Below are 13263 nucleotides of genomic sequence, written 5' to 3'. Positions count from 1 at the left end.
ATAAGTTATATTGAAGGATGATTATAGATTTCTATGTCACAGCTAAAAACAATTATAACTGACAAAAAGTCATCTGCTTTTTAAAAAGAATTACTACATGTTACTTTAGAATAGTTTTAGGGTTGTGGAAAAATCGAGGGCAAGTGTAGAATTCTCATGGATCACTTCTTCCTCCTACACAATTTCCCTCATGATTAACGTCTCCCATTAGTGTTGTACAATTTGTCTTGATGAACAAATATTGATACATTATGAGTAAGTCCATCGTTTAGGGTTCCCGCTTTCTGTTGTATATTCTGTGGGTTTGACAAATGTATGAGATGTATCTGAAGCAGCCTCGTTGTCAGGGCTAAATACCAAGATTCCTGGTCTCATGGCCAAGGAAGTTGAGGTCTTGGACACACACACACACACACACACACACACACACACACACACACACAGTGAGTTTGGAGCAGGAGTTTAATAGGCAAAAGGAAAAACTGGTCTCTATTACAACAGGGGTCCCAAGCCTACTGCCAAGTTGTAGTAAAAATGTCAGGGTTTTTATAAATGGGCCAGTGAGGAGGGGGCTCGTGAGCAGGGGATGTCTGATCCTCCTAGGGCCCCAGGGTTTAGTTGGGACCAGGTGTACTACATGAACAGAGCAGTCTTTTATCAGCTCTTATCCCATTCCCTGACCACATAGACTCTTAGTCCGTGTTTTTTTGGTCCTGCTTATTTGGGAGGGAGAGTTTCTGTGTCTGTTCCCCTACATCTTGCAGCTGTAGGCATCTTGGTGCCCCTAAAGGGAACGGAACCTGCTTATTATGGCCTACTGTTTTACTGGGGTCCACCGTGTAAGTGTGAAGCTTGGTGATTTAGCCAGGAGACTCCCCGCACCCGCCCCAGTCCTTCTGTGTCTGAGCTGTCTTACTTGTGTTTTACTGTCTGCTCCTTCAGGCTGCTTCTTGTTAGAAGTGATTTCTTTGAGTGGCCTGAGGTTAGAAAGGGAGCTATTTTTGAGCTGCTTTTTGTCCGGTTTTCTACCTGAGACTCGCTTTACCCTGTCAACCGAAATGAGTTCTTTCTGCTCCTATAACATATCCACCATTACACACAGAATAGTTTCACCACCTAAAACGCTCCTGTGCCCCAGGGTGGGAATCGGCTCTGGGTCGAGGCCTCCACTGGGTTCCCCCAATCCCTGGGCTCTGCCTCCAAACGAGGGACATGGGACAAGGGCGTCCTCTGTGTCCTTATCACCGGAAAGGATCCGCCAGACCCGGCCTTGCGCTCCCAGTTGGAGGACGGTCACGTCCCTGCCGGATGTGGGTCAGGTAGTCCAGGAATTACCTTCCTGTCGATTTGGGCTTCCTGCTCGGGTCACAGGCGCCAGCGGCTGCCGGGGAAATGGAAGGCAGGGGATCCAGCCCCAGGCGGATCTCTCCGGGGCGCTGCGGAGGTGGGGCCATGCTGGGCGCAGTCTCGCCTCCCGCCCCGTCCCCCGCCCCCGGGGCTGCGGCGCGGACTTGAGGCCAGAAGATGGCGGGGACCGGAAGGGGTTCCGTAGGTGGGGGCCCGGGTCGGCGCGGGGACCGGAAGGGGTTCCGTAGGTGGGGGCCCGGGTCGGCGCGGGGACCGGAAGGGGTGAGCGCCAGAGAGCCTAGAAGCCCACTGGGCGCCCGCTTAGTAGTAGCCGCGAATCCCGCAGCCGCAACGCTCCTCCCTTCCTGCTTCCCAGCCGTTTCTGCAGCGCCTCTGCCTTGGGGTAAAGAAGCCGGCACCAGGAGCGCCAAAAAAAGCGCCTTCGCCTCGATTTACCCAGTGTGACCGCGCCAGGGCCTTCTCAGTTGGGTGAGCATCCGCTCCGACCAGGCCATGGAAGAAAAACCTGTGCGATGCCTCCCCACGTCTCGGGCCTCTGACCTGCCTTTGCCATCAGAGTTTGCAGAACTTTGGGGGACCTGAGAAGGGGTGTCCCCTGGACAGGACACGGGTGTCTGTGGCTTACAGGGTTTTGGAAGGACAGGGAGAGGGAAACGGGATCCCAGGGGCCTGCTTCAGGGCCACCCAGCCGCCCTCGCCCCACACAACTCTCTCTGATCCCGCTTGTCCGTCCAGCCTGGGGGGGAAACGCGCACGTGCTGTGATCTCAAGAGGGCTTGGCGTTTTATTTGGAAGATAGGCATCTACTTGCAGCTGGCCTGAGCCCCTTATTTTCTTCCCACCTTTCTTGGGAAACTTATTTTTAAGGGAGGTGTGCCACGGTTTTTGTAACACGGTGCTCTTAGCTCAGCATTCGCGGTGCTGTTGTAACCGTCCAGTGGGTTCACCTTGCCTGCTGCCTGGATAGAGACGATTATCAAGACGAGGGAATTGCAATGGAGAAAGAGATTCATGCAGAGGCGGCTGTGCAGAAGACGGGAGTTTTGTTACTACTCAAATCTGTCTCCTCATATCCGTCTCTGGGAGCATTCAGGGATCAGACTTTTTAAAGATGAGTTAGCAGAAGGGACATGGGAAGTGGGCAGTGCTGATTAGTCAGGTTGGAGATAGAATCACAGGAGGTCAAAATGAGTTTTTTTTTTTTTTTTTGCTTTCTTCTGTTCTTGGGTGGGATGGCAGAATTGGTTGGGCCAGATTACAGGTCTGGGTAGTGTCAGGTGATCCATGGAGTGCAGGGTCTGCAAAATATCTCAAGCACTGACCTTAGGTTTTACAATACTGATGCTATCCCCAGGAACAATCTGGGGAGATTCAGACTGTTGGAGCCAGAGACTGCATGACCCCTAAACTGTAATTTCTAATCTTGTAGCTAATTTGTTAGTCCTGCAAAGGCATACACTTTCTTTCCTTTTTTTCTTTTCTTTTCTCTTTCTTTCTCTTTCTTTCTTTCCTTCCCTCCTTCTTTCCTTTCCTTTCCTTTTTCCTTTCCTTTCCTTTCCTTTGTCCTTTCCTTTCCTTCTTTCTTCTTTCCTTTCTTTCTCTTTCTTTTTCTTTTTCCGTCCTGGAAGCAGTGCACCACTAAACCTTCTAAATTACAGTGTTGATTACTAATACACCATTGCACAGTTACTTTCATGGGTCCCCAGTGGCTGTATCCATGGCCATTTACTGTCACTAACCTACCTTTGTAATATCATTGTTACCAATTTTTACACTTTTCTTCTGATGCATTTAATGTGTGCTATTTTATTTTTTTTAATACAGGTATTGTTTTCTGTATTTTTAATACAGGTATTATTCAGTAAATACTTTTATTTAGCATAGTGAACAGTTATATATCACGAGTGTATACTTAATTCTCACAAAGTGAGCACCATCCATACAACCACTACTCTTCTTATGAAATAGAATTTTACCAGCAGTGTCAAACCCTTTTGGACCTTGCCAGTCACCTTTTTCCTTCCTGTTTCACAAAATAATCTTCACAGATACTTTTATCTGTTTTAAACTTTATATAAGTGTAACAGTTCAAGGTGTATGCAGTAGTGTCTGAGTTCTTGTGCTAAATACTATGTTTTTGAGTTCATCCATGGCGTTACCTATAGTAGGAATTTCTTCCTGTTTATTGTTGTATATTATTTCATAGTATTAATATGCAATATGTCTCCATTCTACTTGTAATGGGAATTTGAGTTTCCAGGTTTNTTTGCTGTCTTCTGTTCTTGGATGGCAGAATTGGTTGGGCCAGATTACAGGTCTGGGTAGTGTCAGGTGATCCATGGAGTGCAGGGTCTGCAAAATATCTCAAGCACTGATCTTAGGTTTTACAATAGCGATGTTATCCCCAGGAACAATCTGGGGAGGTTCAGACTCTTGGAGCCAGAGACTGCATGACCCCAAACTGTAATTTCTAATCTTGTAGCTAATTTGTTAGTCCTGCAAAGGCCCAGTGGTTCCCAGGCAAGAAGGGGGTTTCTTCAAGGGAAAGAGCTATTATCAATTTTGTTTCAGAGTCAAATCATAAACCGAATTCCTTCCCAAAGTTAGTTCAGGCTATGCCCAGGAATGAATGAATAAGGACAGCTTAAAGGTTAGAAGCAAGATGGAGTCAGTTAGGTCTGATTTCTTTCACTTTCATAATTACCTCAGTTGCAATTTTTCGAAGGTGGTTTCACTATATCTGTTTAAATGCCCATCTCTTGACTAGATATCAGAAGGGGGGCACCTGCCCTGGCTGGGCCATTGTAGAAAATCTGTCTAGACATCTGCAGATATCTCAGATGGTATTTTTAAAAATTGCACTTGAATCTACAATTATAACAAAATATAATGTTTGATTTACAAATAACTGCCAACTTTAACTCCCATTTGAGTTAGAAATCGGAGTATAATCAGCACTTAGGTTTATCGTACCTTGTTAAAGAAAAATCTTGAGGCACAATAAAACTTTAAAAAGTGTATTTGAGTAAGAAGAATTCATAAATTGGGAAATATCAAACCAAACATCGTTTAATGTTCTGGACTTTTATGGGGTAAATGCAAAAACAAATCATTTGATTGGTTGCAGTTTTGTATTTGCCTTATTTGATTTACTCCGTTGGAAAGTCCCTAGTTATGAAAGTGCATTGGCTACTTCTGATTGGTTGAGTTTAAGTTCTGTTTTCTTTGAAATAGGGACTTACAGAAATAAGTTTCAGTTATGTTTTCAAATCAGTCAAGGTTAAGGTCAATTCTTAGGCTTAACTGGGTTTGTCTGCTCAGGCATTCTTCAGGCCTGGTGTCCATTTTAATTTACTTTAGTAACCTTTACACATAAAGAAACAAGAAATTCTAAAGCTTTTTACTGGCTTACAGGGAAAAATATTATCCAGTCAGAAGATGAATGCGTCGATTTACAATGTGACAGTTACTAAGTTTACACAAACGTTCATATTGCAGTCTTTCATAGGACAAAGCTACAGTTTCTGATATTTAGGTGTCTTAGAAGAGCTTTCTTTCTATAGATGACATTACTAGAATTTTATATAAGAGAACACAAGACAGGGCTTTACATTTTTAAATAATATCTGTATTTCATCAGGAGAGTAATACTGATACTTTTGTGAATTTTATCAATTTACTATTTTGTAAGAGCCAGATTTTAGGATTTCAGCTGTTGGGGAAGAGGAGAAATTTTCTATTTCATTTTTCTGAGACACTTTCTACTAGGATTTATTAATAAAAAGGAATTTCAAGTGTTAAGTACCAAGTATGGACTTGAGAAGTTTAAAACTTACATTATAAAAAAGAAAAGGGCATACTCTTTCTTTCTTTCTCTCTCTCTCTTTCTTTCTTTCTTTCTTTCTTTCTTTCTTTCTTTCTTTCTTTCTCTCTCTCTCTCTCTCTCTCTTTCTTCTTTCTTCTTTTGTTTTCTTTCTTTCTTTTTTTATTTTCCATCCTGGAAGCAGTGCTCCACTAAATCTCCTAAAATTACAGTGTTAATTACTAATACCCCCATTGCACAGCTACTTTCATGGGTCCCCAGTGGCTATATCCATGGCCATTTACTGTCACTAACCTACCTTTGTAATATAATTGTTACCAATTTTTATACTTCTCTTCTTCAGGTACTCTATACCAGTGATTTTCAACACAGGCTTCCTTTGAGTGTTATTTGGGAGAGGGATTTCTCAGAAAATATGGATGTTCAAATTCCACCCCCAGGGGTCCTGATTTAGTCTGTTTTACGTTATAATTGTTTTTAAAAGCACGCTATTGATTCACATGTGTAGGCAAGGTAGAGAATTATTGTTCTGTCTTATTCCTTATAGCTGAAATAACTTCATTTCAATTTTATCTCTCACAATCTTACCCTTCCTTTAAGATTCAATAAAAGTGCCATCACCCCCTCATTTTTCTCCCAAGGAAGGACACTCTCTGCCCTCCACTTAGACCACAGGTAGTGCAGTTGGCAAGTTAATTATAGACCAAGTTGATGATGTCATACTAGCACCATTGACTTTCCCATAGCATTTCTTATTTTATGTATTCTATTTTTAGTCCCATTTCTGACCCGCCCTCCCTGTCAGAGTTTGCAGAACTTTGAGGGGCACAAGAAGGGAGTTCTCCCAGACAGGCCATGCCATCTGTGGCTTAAGGGATTTAGACCACAGATAATACATTGTGTGTAAATTATAGTGTGAGTTGATGCCACATTGTCCTCATTGACCTTTCTATAGCCTCTCTTAGTTATGTATTCTCTTTTTAGTCTTACTTCCCAAACCCCCATAGGCAGGCACCCATTCTGATGCATTTAATATGTGCTATTTTATTTTTTTAATACAGGTATTGTTTTCTGCACAAATATATTTATTCAGTAAATATTTTTATTTAACATAGTGAACAGTTATATATCACGAGTGTATACTTAATTCTCACAAAGTGAGCACCATCCATACAACCACCACTCTTCTTATGAAATAGAATTTTACCAGCAGTGTCAAACCCTCTTGGACCCTTGCCAGTCACCTTTTTCCTTCCTGTTTCACAAAATAATCTTCTCAGATACTTTTTGTCTGTTTTAAACTTTATATAAGCATAACAGTTCAAGATGTATGCAGTAGTGTCTGAGTTCTTGTGCTAAATACTATGTTTTTGAGTTCATCCATGGCGTTGTCCATAGTAGGAATTTCTTCCTGTTTATTGCTGTATATTACTTCATAGTATTAATATGCAATATGTCTCCATTCTACTTGTAATGGGAATTTGAGTTTCCAGGTTTGCTACAAGTAATGCTATTATGACCACTTTGTGCATGTTCTTTTGTGTATATATGTGTGTTTCATGGGGAAATATACTTGAGTAGAATTACTAGATCAGGATTTGGTTATGTTTAACTTTGGTAGTTATGTCAGAGAGTATTACATAGATACTCTATGTTGTTAGATTTGTTCTCCTACCAGCACTGTATTAGAGTTCCGGTAGTAGCACATTCCCCTAAAAATATTTATATTAGTCTTTTTGTTTTAGCCATCATAGTGGATGTTTAGTGATATCTATAAGGTTTTTTTCTTGTGTCCAGTGTTATCCCTGAATCTGGTAATCTTTGAATTATCTCCTCATATCTGGTGATATTTTAATTTTTCCTTATCCAGAGCATTCCGTGAGTTCATGGTAAGAGTTAAGCAAATCATTTCAACGTCACCACATACCAAACCGTTGATGGCTCGGTTTCAGCTTCCTTTCTAAAGGCATTTTCTAATCTGTTCTGCTAAGCTGCAAGATGACAGCTGCAGAGACTTCACAGAAAATGTTAAAAGTAGACCTTGCATTTAGAGATGGCTTGGAAGAGGGAGAATCTGGTAATGTAATTGATGGCATTTGAAAAAATAGAGGCAACTTTTCTTCCACTGCAGCATGAAGGAAGCTGGGTTTTAGGAGCATTAGCACTTGATAGTCTCTGTAAAAGTGATATGTTTGCAATAGGGATGGTTTGGAGAATAGATGTGTAATTGCTACATCAGTTATTGTACTGTGTACGTTACTTAAATATCTCTGGGGAAGAGAAATGAACAATGAATTAGATTATAAGAAGATGAAGGAAAAAAATGTTCTTTGTGTTTATATTGTTAGTGCTATTTTTGTTAGGTGTTGCCCTGCAAACACAGGGGCTTTGCATTTATTGATCCATGGCTTTTGATTTATAGATCCTTTGTAATTAAAAAGAGATGTGGAGATTTGAGGGTAAGAGTGAGAAGCGGACCCTGCCCACCAGCAAACCCTTTAGCATTTCAATATATGGCAGATTTTCTGAGAAAGAACAACCGTGTAATGAGTGTATGTTTGTGCTTCAGTACAGTAGAAAGGATACCTTTACTGACCTCTTTTGCTTTTGAAAAACCAAAAGTACAGCTTCAGTTCAGTAGAAAGGATACCTTTACTGACCTCTTTTGCTTTTGAAAAAAGTTATTTCATTCTTTTTTTTTTTCTCTCTTTCTCTCCTCCTCCCTCAATTTTATTTATTAAATTTACTTTTATTCAGGAGTTCAGGATACTGCATTTCATAGAAAACAGGGTACTGTTTTTTTTTTCCTCCAAACTCTGCTGGACCCAACTCTGCCCAGGGTTCTTATTTAAACAGACATGTTCTAAAGATTGTATAGACTAACTCAAATGTTTCCAGAACTGAAAGTAACTAAGAAAAATATTTACAGAACTGAAACTAAATATTTGCTACTTGGTGCAGCTGTGAAACTTGTTTTTTAAGATGCATTGTGTTGTTTTTGGATCCTGAAACTGAGTTAAAATTTGACCAGTAATATGGTTTATTTCTTTGTTCCTCTGAGGCATAATTCCTAATATTGTTTTTCCAACTAGAAATCTGAAGGGTATTGTGTTCAGTGTGTACTTTAAGAGTGATATGAATTTGCAGGAGTCAGGATACACCATAAGAAAGATAGAAGAGAAATAAGTAAGAGAGAGAAATGGAACAAGATGCATGTGGGAATATTGTTGTAAGGCTTTTCCATAGTTCAGCTAAAAACGAGATTCTTTGTCCCACAACCATGAAAATTCAGACTTGCAGATGGTTTAAAGGGTGAGTGAAGCAGGGTTTTATTCTGTGAAAAAGGGAAAAAGGGGGGAAACAGGCACTCTCGCAAGGCCAGAGGCCATCTGCTAGAGCGCTTTCCACCTGGCAGTTTGAATCCCAGGTTCCACACAGGAGAAGGAGGGGCCAGGCCCAGGCTCATTCCTGCTGCAAACCTTGTGAACTTCCCAAGGCTCCACCTCAGTGGGCAGGCTGGTTGGAGTTTCTCTAGGGACCCCTTCCCACCTGGCTGTCTCAGTATTAGTTGGAGGAGCTAGAGATGTAAAAAAGGAGAAGAGTACTAGGGACATTTAGAAGGTTAGTAAGATAGGCAAATGGGAGATTTGGGGGAAATTTTAAGGGGAGAGTTACATATTCACTTAGTAAGAATGAAAAAGAATTATGGAAGTCTTAGTATTCTGAACCTTTAAGACAATTTTGCATTCGTGTGGAACCAGAAAGAATAAAGGTTGAGATTTTTATATGAGCAAAAATCCAAACAATATTTACTGCTTAAGATCATCTATTCTTACCCATCTTTTTCCCTGTCTAGAATCTAAGCTGAAACTCCTTGTTATTCTTGGAGATGTATGTTAAACGAAAATAAGTTGGCAGGGACTTTTAAAATACTACAATTTATATTCAGTAAAATTCACTCTTTTGGTGTACATTTCTATGAGTTTTGATAAACATATATTCATGTAATACCATCAGAGTCAAGATATTGAGCCATACCCACCCACTCCAGATTCCCTCATGCTCCTGTGTAGAATGTCTCTTCCTCTACCCCCAGCCCTTGGCAATCACTGATCTGTTTTTTGTTCTTGTACTTTGGCTTTTCCAGAATGTCATATCAGCGGAATCCTGCAGTAGGTAAATGTAGAATCTGACTTTATTCACTTAGCAATGATACATTTGCAAGTCATCTGTATTATAGTATGTGTCATGTGTCGAAGAAAAACAAGTCTGAGCTTAGATAGGGAGAAACTTTATTCAAAAGGACTGTTGCAATAGAAGTAACATTGATTTTGAAAATATGTTAATGGTGTGGGAGAAAGCAGGGGAAGAAGTCTAGGGATTTCAACAGGAAATGGTGTTTTGTAGTCAGGGTAAGGCAGGATGTTTTTTCCAAGTCTGTGCTTTGGGGCTTGTTAGGCAAACTTGCAGGCAAACCCATTTGGGGTCTGTCAGGAGGAGAAAAACTTGACAAAAGTTTGGCGAGCTAACACACAGTAAGAAACGGGCAATTGTGAATGTGTGATTAAGTTTTTCTTTTATTAGGACTGAAGAATAGTTGTTTACCTCTTTACCAGCTGAAGCATTTCTGAGTTGTTGCTAGTTTTTCTGATAATGAATGAAGCGGATGTAAATACTCCTTGCAGGTTTTTGTGTAAACACAAGTTTTTACTCTCCTTGCCTAAATACCTAGGGATAGGATAGCCAGGGCATGTGGTGCATTTACATTTATGATAACGAACTGCTTAACTGTTTTCCAGAGTGCCTATAACATTTTGTGTTTCCAGTCATGATGCATGAAAATTCCAGATGCATCCTGTCCATTCTGGCACTGCTATAAAGAAGTAACCTGAGACTGAGTAATCTGTAAAGAAAAGAGGTTTAATTGGGTCACCATTCCACAGGCTGGGCAGGAAACATGATTCTGGTATCTGCTCAGCTTCTAGAGAGGCCTCAGGAAACTTAACAATTCATGGCAGAAGGCAAAGGGGGAGTCCACCCTTCATTTGGCGGGAGTGGGAAGAAGAGAGGGAGCGGGGGAGGGTAGCACACAGTTTTCAACAACCAGATCTCAAGAGGACTCACTCTTATTGCGACACAGTACCAAGAGGGAAATCTGCCCCCATGATGCCATCACCTCCCACCAGGCCCCACCTCCAACACTGGAGATTACAATTCAACATAAAGTTTGGGTGGGGACAGAGATCCAAACCATATCACATCCCTTCCTCACCAGTGGTTGGTTGGTTTTTTGTTTTGTTTTGTTTTGTTTCCCACGCTAATAAGCACATAGTAGTCACTCATTATGGTTTTAATTTGTATTTCTCAAACGGCTGGTTATTTCAAGCATGTTTTTATGTACTTATTCTCCATTCATATATCTTTAATCAAGTGTATCTCCAAATAGTTGGCTCCATTTTTAATTTAGTTTTCTTATTGTTGAGTTTTGAGTTCTTAATATATTCTAGATACAATTCGCTTTTTAGAAAGATGTTTTTCTGCCTTTGCTTGTCTTTTTATTCCCCTTTCAGGGTTTTTTTTTTTTCATAGAGAGTTTTAATTATGTTTAAATTCATTTTATCAATTTTTTAAATATTGATAATGCTTTTGGTATTGTATCTAAGAAATTTTTGCCTAATTCGGGTTTGCAAATATTTTATTTTTCTCTTTCCTTCTAATAGTTTTAGGGTTGGAGGTGTCATATATGAATCTGAGATTTATTTTGAGTTAATTTTCTTATAAGGTATTAGGTGTGAGTTGAGGTTCACTGTTTTGCATTAGGATACTCAATTGTTCCAGCATTACATGTTCAGAAAATACTGCCCCTTACCTGCCTGATTACTTTCCATTTCTGTCAAATGTCGAGTGACCATCCATGTTTGGATTTGTTTCTGAAATCCTTTTTCTGTTCCATTGATTTATGTGTCTGTTCTTTTGTCAATATCATACTGTCTTTGTTTCTATTACTTTGTAAATTATGAACAAAGGTTCTTTGATTTCCAAATTTGGCCATTTTTTCTTCAAAATTGTTTGGCTATTCTAGTTCTTTGCTTTTCCATATAATTTTAAGATTACTTTGCTTGTTTCTATAAAAAATTCATACTGCAATGTTTATCAGGATTATGCTGAATCTCTAAACCTTTTTGGGTATAATTGACATACAGAATATTTCATATTACAGTCTATGAATATCTTATATCTCTCTATTGATTCAAGTCTGCTTTGATTTCTTTGTCCCATTGGTTTGTAGCTTTCATCATACTGATCCTAAACATATTTTGATATATTTATAATAGTCTTTTGTGTTATTATATATGGCATTGTTTTTATACTTAAATTTCCACTTCATAATTATGAATATATGAAAATATATTTTTATATATTAACATAGCTAATCCTGTAACTTTGCCAAATTCATTTATTCTGGTAGCAGTTCGGTAGATTCTTTAGAATTTTATATGCAGAACAACTATGTCGTCTGTGAAGAACAACACTTTTATTTCTTTCGAACCTGTATGACATTTCTTTCTTTTTTCTTATCTTTTTGCCCCTAATAGGACATCCAGCAAAGTGTTAAGTTGGATTGGTGAGAGAGAGCAGACACCTTTGCCTTATTCCTTGTCACTGGGATTCATTCTTTTATCAAGTTTGGTGCTAGCTGTAATTTTTCTGTAGATGCCCTTTATCAGGTTGAAGAAGATTCTTCAATTTCTAATTTGTTGAGACTACTATTGTGGATGAATATGAAGTATTTCACATGCTCTTGCTGCATTGATTCAGATGCTCATATGTTGTCCCTTTCTCATTCTATTAATATGGTGAATTACATTGATTCATTTTCTGTTTTCCTCGTTGCTTCTAACCAGCTGTTTTACTAAGAGACTAAATCTGGATTGTTACTGTTTCTTTTTCATCCCAATTTCTACTCTTTTTCCAATAACTGGAAGATTCCCTGAGGATGGGGACAATTTGATTTTTATCTCTAGCCCTCTTTGGGCCATCTTTCTCATTTTTGAACCAAGACCTTTTGTGAAAGGAGTTGGCAATAGGATAGTTGAAGTACAGCTAAGCTTGTGTTGATTGTGTGATACATTTTCTCCCTACGATCTTCCTGAGATTGAGATTCTGATATTTGTATTTTACAGGTAAAACTCTGCAAAGAAAATGCCTAGCACTTATGTCTCCAGTAACTCCTGTCAAGGTTTATTGTTGCCTGTTCATCATTGCAGTTCTGACTACAAGTGTGGTTGCACTTTGTATTGTTTTGTCGGGTAAGTTACTTGTTCTCCAAACTGTACAATGTTATTTACATGTTTATGTTGTCAATAAATATTTATTAAGCTCCATTATTTGCCTGTCACTGTGTGAAATGCTTGAATTACATCAACAAACAAAACACACACAAAAGAATCCCTGCTCTTCAGGGACTTATATTCCAGCAGAAAAACGCAAGTGATAATCAATAAGGGTGGAGGCGTAACAGATTGCAATAGGTTGACAAAGCTAAGCCTCCTTGGAAGATGATATTTCAGCAGCGTTTTGAAAGAGATGTAGGAACCATGTGGCTACCTGGGGAACCTATTCCAGACAGAACCTGTGGACCAAAAGCCTAAAGGAGGACTCTTCCTGGCTTGTTTGAGGAACAGCAAGGGGACTTCTGTAGGTGAAGCAGAGTGAGGATGGAGAAGAGTGATACCATGGGGCATTAGGAATGGAGGAACCTTGAGGATCAGTTAAAGACTTTGGCTTTTACCTTCAGTGCAATAGGGAGCCTTGGATGAGGGAAATTGTATGAGAGGAATATCGTGATGTGACTTCCATTGTAGAATAATCACTTGATTGCTGTATTGGGACTAGGTGGGGGAGGGTGGTCAGATTCTGGATATTTGGAAAGCTGGGCCAACAGTATTTTTTATCAAATTGGATAAAAAGTCTTAGAAAGAGAAAAGTAAAAGATAAGTCTCTCTTTTCTTTTGAGCCTTGGCAAGAATACACTTGCCATTCAGTGATATGAGAAAGCTATGGGGATAGGA

The 13263-nt window shown here is 39.7% G+C and overlaps 1 long non-coding RNA gene across 1 annotated transcript; it reads left to right on the top strand.

Moving 5' to 3' along the window:
- Window positions 1–1843: 1843 nt before the first annotated feature.
- On the top strand, window positions 1844–13257 carry LOC108296531. Its single transcript, XR_001821902.1, has 3 exons — window positions 1844–3628; window positions 6685–7268; window positions 12376–13257. It is a non-coding gene; the product is annotated as an uncharacterized LOC108296531 (long non-coding RNA).
- The last annotated feature ends 6 nt before the right edge of the window (window positions 13258–13263 follow it).

Source organism: Cebus imitator, unplaced genomic scaffold (assembly GCF_001604975.1).
Source record: "Cebus imitator isolate Cc_AM_T3 unplaced genomic scaffold, Cebus_imitator-1.0 Scaffold721, whole genome shotgun sequence".
In the NCBI taxonomy this organism is placed as follows: Eukaryota; Metazoa; Chordata; class Mammalia; order Primates; family Cebidae; genus Cebus; species Cebus imitator.
The sequence above is the reverse complement of the archived record's forward strand: the minus strand, read 5'-3'. Positions and strand labels throughout refer to the sequence as shown.